We start from the raw sequence: 7,215 nt of genomic DNA, 5'->3' as shown, positions 1-7,215 counted from the left end.
GAGTTGTTGCGCATGACTTTGGTGGGACTACCCTCCGTGCTGCCCAGCGCAGAATAAACATACCTACTTTACAATCTCATTGTGGAGTCAGTTTCCGTAGGTCAGTGGATGCTGTTAGGATTCCACAGGAAAAAAAAAAAAAAAAGGGGGGGGATGCAATCTCCCAAACTCTCACCACAAAAAGCAAACCAGTACAAGATGGGAGATTACCAGGTGAAGCATGGTTATCAAAGGAAGTGCTGTTCCAATTACCATAGGCTGAAAATTATGTTGAAAGTCAGCCCTGGCACTCTCATATTTGGGAATGCTACACAGATGACAAATGCACAATGTATATGACTCAAGCAACTACCTCCCTGTCCCCCCTTGCACCTTGACAGCTTTGTAACAGTGGCTCTCTATGGGCAAAAATAGTGAAATAGGATTTTAGAAAGCAAGCACAGAGCTGCAGAGATCTACAAAATACATTCCTGGAACAGCCTACTTCCAACAGGCTCTATCTAGGTACTTCACTTGAACTCCTTTTAGAGAAAAAGCCTGTAATTGAAAAAGTTCCTCTGTTAAGGGAAACACAGGAACATCTATACGGTAATCACCAAGGGTAAGACCAAAGCGGAGGAAAAAAAATGCAAAACTAAAAATAATACCCAGGAATATATAGAAAAAATGTAAATTGTTCCAGTTAGGAATCAGTCCTTCTAAAGTATCACAATTTACAGCAACAGGAAGCAATCTGAAGTTTTCTGTGATAATTTCCAACTGTATCCTCATAAGTGTGGGAAAGGGTCTTTTGTTTCTCCAGGGGAATTGAAATCCCTCTGCCTTTTCTGCTTGAGGCAGTGAATCCTTTGTGTAATAGTTACTAAGTCACACTTCACTACTTCCAGACTGTAGCAGGATTGGAATTCTAAGGCACTGAATAGTGCCCATTAGAATAAGTAGGATTTTATCAGTGACATCAAGCCTTAATTGCTTCTCAGAGCAGGCAGAGCTGGCAGTCCTCCACAGTCCTACAAGGAATGCCCTGAGGTTTGTTGTTTGAAATCCTTTGTCTGCAAGCATGTTACTGTTGAGAGGTTTGAGGCATAAAACAATGACCAATGTTTGGTGTAGTGGTATAGTCTGGTTCTTTATTAGGAAGTTTCTTTCTAGTTACTGAAGTATGTTTAGGAACACAATTTGTTCCCGTGGTAATCAGCAAGAATTTTGCCCTTGACTCCAAGTAGAGCAGGAACAGACTCCCTGTCTGCAACATCAGACATCCCAGCATTAAGTGACAAAATCGTGTGGGCCTGCTAAGCTTCACTAGTGTGAAAAGGTCAGCCCACAAATCAAGAGCATCAAAGGAAGCATGCAGATTGTTGCTGGGGCTGCTGCACGCACAGAGGCTAAGTCCCTCCCTGCCTTATCCCCAGAGAACATCACAGAACAGTACCTTAGCTTACACCCTGCGCAGACAGCCTGGCAGACCCACCAAGTCGTGTGCTCGGAGTGTATCTCTTGCTAGTGAAAAAGCCTAGGCAAATCAGTCTTACCATAAAACAGTGTAGTACTAGCCAGATGAAGATAAGGCAGTTCAGATGTAGCATCAGCATCAAAAGGTTGAGATGCCATCTGAACTCATGTACGTACTCAATGGCTCCTCTCTGTAGGCTTTATATATAGGCAAGGGATAATGAACCATAAAAGAGGGAATGTTCTCTGTTTTGCTTGTTGTGTATCAATTTCTTGGGGGTGTGTGGAGTTCATCTTCCTCATTTCTATTTTGTTGAGCAGTGTTATGTGCACCTAGGGTACCAATAAAAGCAGAAATCCTCTATCACAGGAACTGCTAATAGAGAAATTTGCCTACATTTTTCCCCACCATAATCAAAAAAAAAGAAAAAAAGAAAACAGAGTTAAAGCACTAGAAGAAAAAATTAACTGCCCTAAAGGTAGCACTATGCTGCTGTTAGATTTTCAAGATGGCAGAGGCTTCTGTTGAATATTACCTGGATGGCAAAGCAAAGACACCATATGGCAAAGATAAACAGTTTGTATCTTTCTTGTCTTTTGCCTCTCTCTCCAGAGAAGTCAGTCCCTCTGAATTAAAATTACACCACAGACATTTCCAGTCACCAGAGGATTAACTCTTTATAATTGAAACTAAGTAAGGCACAGAGATAATGAATACTTCATACTGGGGAACCCATAGAGGCCAGCAAATAGCTTTGTCTTTGTTTTCAGATCCTTTGGAAGGAATCCTTTTTTTCAGGATTTCTGAAGCAGTAAAGCAGTCTGGTCTGCTCCCTCTCAGATTTGACCCAAACTTCTATGATTTGGCTTCTGCCTTTACTGGGCTTCTGGTGACTATTAACACCACTGTTTCTACCCAAGTTGCCAGTATCTAGATAAATCTTTTGAGATGTCTGTCTTCACAGAGTGCCATATTTCTTCCCGAATTTTTAAGTCCTTATAAGCTTCCACGCATTCTTTTCCTTCATGCAGGAGGCCATAACATGTTCAGCAGGACTTTGTGAGAAGAAAGATTTGCTTTGCTCTTCAGACTTCCTATAGTCTGTATTGCAGAGATGTACAAATTGATCACTGGCTGGGCCCTACAACTACTGATTCTACTATTAGTTTGAGCAGTAAGATGATTTGAAAGTAACAAATTTGAGCTGGTATCTCCTTTCATCTCCCTATTTTGTAATTAGGAAACAGATCCAAGTCCAAAATTTCAAAACTCACCAGTCAATTTGTGCATGTCAACTTGCAGGTGTGCAACATCAGGCATTTTAGAGACCTGGGCTTTTCCCCCTCCAGGAACATGAAAAAAAATATATAAATAAATAAATAAAATCAAAAATCTTTGAGTTGTGTCAAATTCGGGCCCTAAAATTCTAAGTCACTTTGAAATCATTGTACAGAGTTGATTAAAAATAAGGCAAGTAAATGAAAGGACGGAAAAGAGATTTCTAGATCTTCCCATGTAAGAGATCTCATCTTTAAGAGGAATAAAATGCCTCAAACAGAAGAGCTTTATTTCACCTTCCAATAATATGCAAAAATACTTTTTTCATCAGGATTTAGCTGTCAAAGTAAGATAAAGTGAAGAATGCAAATCCACCATATAAAGCAGAAAAGTAGACAGTTCAATAGAAGTCTGTTTTTCATCTGTAACCTTTCCTAGGAAAGAACCTTGCTCGATCTAAAAGCCTAGTTTATCAGAAATCACCACTATCCATTTATAGGGTGATTTTGAAAAGTAAGACCAAACAAAAAACCATAGACGGACTTACCACCAGTACATTATTTTTTGAAGTGTAAACATTTATATAGTAGTTTATCAAGAGCATAATTAAGCTCCCAGCTGGAACAATACAGAAACAGCTCTCATAGCTTTCTAATATCATTGCTTACTGCTGTCAAATGTAGCTGTGTGCTTTGTAAGATCAAAAAGGGTACTTGGAAACTCATCTGCCTTTCTCCTACCTACAGACACAAGAAAAGGGGAAAGAACAAATAAGTATTAGAAAACAAACAAACAAACAAACAAACAAGATTCCACTTCGTTTCTTTAGTGCTGGTTTGTGCCACTGACAAGCTCCTTCCCACTAATATGTACATTTTAAATTCATGATAACTCTATTTTTACACACAGAATATTAGTACATTCACCCTGACAGCAAACATATGTGCTCAGGAAAAGCAGGAATGAGACATAGTTTCTTTTTCTAACCCTTGAAGGATAGATATGTGAACTTTTTCCTCTGAGAGTCTTCTTTAAATATATTTAGCAAAATAAATTTTTAAGGTACTAGCATTAGAAGCAATTCCTCCATTACCTCTTCACACTGATCTATAGCAATCTTACTGCCTCTCAGACAGTGGCTAGAGATCATGCTAAGACCACAGTAACTGATACAGAAAAAATGTGGGCTATCATTTCTTGTTATTGTACTGCAGTAGCGTTTTGCTGCTCCAGCAGAGATCTCTCTGGGCACAACAGATTTTACACTGAAGATCCTACACTCCAAATAAACAAGACTGAATGATAAATAGGAGGATGACAAATGGGGGAATGACTAAATACAGATGTAAAGCAACTTGTCCAAAGTAGGTCTGTTACAGAGAACAGAGCTCAGCCATCTCCACTAAATACTGGTCTTGCACATTATTCACCAAACCACCTGAGGGACTTCTAACACCAGAGAAACAAACAACACGTAAGTCTACTTCTACATGCCACCAAAGTTTAAGCAATACGTGGCTTGAGCAACAGGTAGCTTCTTGAATATAAACACTGCCAGAAGCATTTTTGTTTTAGAAAAAAAAAAAAAAAAAAGAAAGTGTACATTATATCAAAATTATGTTTGTATACTACTGAGTAAAATATAGCATAAACCCATATCATCCATACCTATGGATGTGGCCTTCCCGTTTGCTTTTATCTCCACTCCCTCAAACAGAACACCTTTATCAGTAGCAGCTCATACAATTAGAAATCTATTTACAAATCTAAGTAAATAATGTTCTGAAAAACATCTCTGTATTTAACAGGCTTTTTATGAAATATCTTTCATAAGAGAGCCCTGCTATCAATATTAAAATATGAAATGAAGACTGTCCCCAACCCCCCTTCCCCAGCAACTAGGGTCTGAGAATTGAATTGGAACATCTGTTGTCCTTATTACCACAAGTAATAACAGACTGAACTTTGCAAAGGACATAAAGCACAGAATAAATCCCATCTCACGTTATGTCTACCTATATTGACTGTGCAGCACTAAGTAGTACAAATTTAGTAATTCAGTATAAGAACAATGACATCCAAAGGAGATGAGATATTAAGGTATCATTTATTTTTCTTTCTTTGCACAGGGTTGTCATACATTTGCTTCACTAGGGCTGGTAATGGTCAGAAGGTCCTCAATTCCCAAGAAGTATTTTCAGGCAGATGTTTCACTACTGAGGTGCTAAAAAGACCAGAATACAAAAGGCAAGGTCACAGGCTTTGATTCCTTTGAATGTTTAAATAAATGCTTAAAGCACAATTAGTCTACTGATATTAGAGAACACTAATGCATTTGGAATGAGGCATATATGTTTTAGCACTTTGCTCAGAGTAGGAAGGAGATAGTTAATTTAAAATAGATATGGTTTGTTTGCTTAAGAAGAGCATTTAAACAAAGAAGAAAAATGTACACTTCTTACTAAAGTTCCCCTACTGGTATAACTTTCTACTCATCTTAAGTGTTTGTAATTGAACATCAATTAGACAATATTTGGGTTTCGACCTGCATATTCTAAAACATTTCTTACACACTCCCTTCCAATGCTTCTATACAGAACACTACATATTAAAATGTTTATTGGAAAACTATGAAAATTGGTAGAACAGTTTCAGATGTTTAACTTGACATAAGTTAAATGTGTGCTTGCTCATTCTCTCTGTCTCTCTCTCTCCCTGCCTCCCTCACAAAAAATCTTTTAAGTCCTTCTCTGGTTGCAATACTAAGGCAAGTGATCAAGACTGTCATTCAATTTTACAGTCTTTTCTTTCTTTACTATTGTATAACCTCGCTAGATGTATACTCTTTGTCATAGTAGGCATTCCTACAAAACTGCTGAAGAGTCACATTTTTACCTGAATCTGATGGAGTTAACCTGAGAAAGTACTGACTGGTTGTCAGCATAAATAAGATTAGAATTACCGATTTCAGATGAATAACACTACACATTACCTGAAGAGCAAGCAGGACTATGCTAGGTTGATTACGACTGAAGCTAAAGAAGGGTATTTTCACCTAGAACATTACAGAAGAGGAACATAAAATATACATTTACTATTCATAATAGAAAACATTCAAATTTAACAATACTTTGTCTCATTGATTAGCTCAGAACACTTCGCAGGTACGAGCAGTCAATGTTTCCTTTTTGAGACACAGCAGGATACAAAGAAGTTATGAGACCTGTCAAGGTCATACCACAAGAAGGTGACAAAGTTAAACAGTTAGTCACTCCTGACTCCCAGTCCTGCGCTGTACCACACAACTACAGACAAGGCGACACACCCAGCCTCTCAGAGGGTTCTGGGCTCAGAAGCAATATGCAAAGATAACAAACATCATACTTGCAGGACTAACATGGCTAAGGAGCGCTTGCTTGAGCAAGTGACAGTTCAAATCGTATTTTGGTCCCATCTTTATGGCCAGAGGTGATAAGCCAGTAAAGTAAAAGGTGAGGAATCTCGTCCAACTCTGCACACGAATCCCATCCCTGCATCGTTAAGGAAGGCAGGCAAGCAGCTGGGTGGCAGAGGACTGCTGCACCGGGAGTGCAGGATCGGTCAGGTTTTATTTGCTCCCTTTTCTCCTCGGTGACAAAACACGGCGTTAGCACGAACACATTTCACGAAATGGAAAAAGAAAATAATAAAAAGCGGACAAAGAGATAATCCGAAGGCTCGGAGGGGGACTCGTTGTCATGGAAACGAGTCACCAACGAGCTTTCTAAGACACAAGTTATGAATACCCGAGCCCTGCTTCGATTCGAACCATCGAATCAGAACCCAAACACACGCACACGGCACAACCCTAGCAGCCCGGACGAGCAAGGCAGCCGTCCCGGTGCTGCGCTGCCGGGCTGGCAGGAGGCACGCAAAGTTTCCCAAAGGCGAGCTGGCACGGCTTGGCACGGCTTGGCACGGCTCCCCCAGCCCCTTCCCCTTCCCAAGCCCACCCCGGCCCGCTGACCTCTCGCCAAGCCGCTGCCGGACACAGCCGTTTCCCCCAGCAGCCCCCCGGGGCTGTGGGTCGAGCCGGGCGGGTGCGTTAGTGCCCGAGGCGGGGGACGAGGCGCCGGCGCTGAGGAGCCGCCACCTCCGTCGCCATCTCCCTGCTCCGCGGCTACCCCGTTCCCTCCTCTCCCCGCCCGCGTCCCCTCCCTCCCGCTCTCCTCTCCCCGCCCCGGCCCTGGCCAGCCGCTCCCCCTCCACCTGCCGCCGACTCTCAGGTGCCTCCTGGCTCCCTCCGGAGCCCAGCAGCGGCTGCCTCGCGTCAGCCCGCCCCGCTGTCCCGCACGGAAACCTCCCTGCCCGCTTCCCTCCTATCTCCTCCTCTCCTGCGGGGCTGCCGCCATCGCCACGGGAGCCCTGAGGAGGCGGCGGGGAAGGACCGCTTCCCTCAGGGCCCCGGGTAACGGCCGGCCCTGGGGGTTAAACGGTCGGCC

The 7,215-nt window shown here is 42.1% G+C and overlaps 1 protein-coding gene across 1 annotated transcript in view; it reads right to left on the bottom strand.

Moving 5' to 3' along the window:
* SHISAL1 (shisa like 1) overlaps positions 1 to 6,927 on the bottom strand; it is a 62,601-nt gene extending 55,674 nt beyond the window's left edge. The window contains exons 1-2 of the mRNA XM_035310521.1: positions 6,741 to 6,927; positions 3,403 to 3,474 (exon numbers count right to left, since the gene is read on the bottom strand). The gene's annotated coding sequence lies outside the window, so the exon portion shown is untranslated. The remainder of the gene's footprint in view (positions 1 to 3,402; positions 3,475 to 6,740) is intronic.
* Positions 6,928 to 7,215: the final 288 nt, after the last annotated feature.

The sequence above is a fragment of the Oxyura jamaicensis genome, chromosome 1, assembly GCF_011077185.1.
Source record: "Oxyura jamaicensis isolate SHBP4307 breed ruddy duck chromosome 1, BPBGC_Ojam_1.0, whole genome shotgun sequence".
Lineage (NCBI taxonomy): Eukaryota > Metazoa > Chordata > Aves > Anseriformes > Anatidae > Oxyura > Oxyura jamaicensis.
This window is presented reverse-complemented; position numbering and strand designations above follow the sequence as displayed.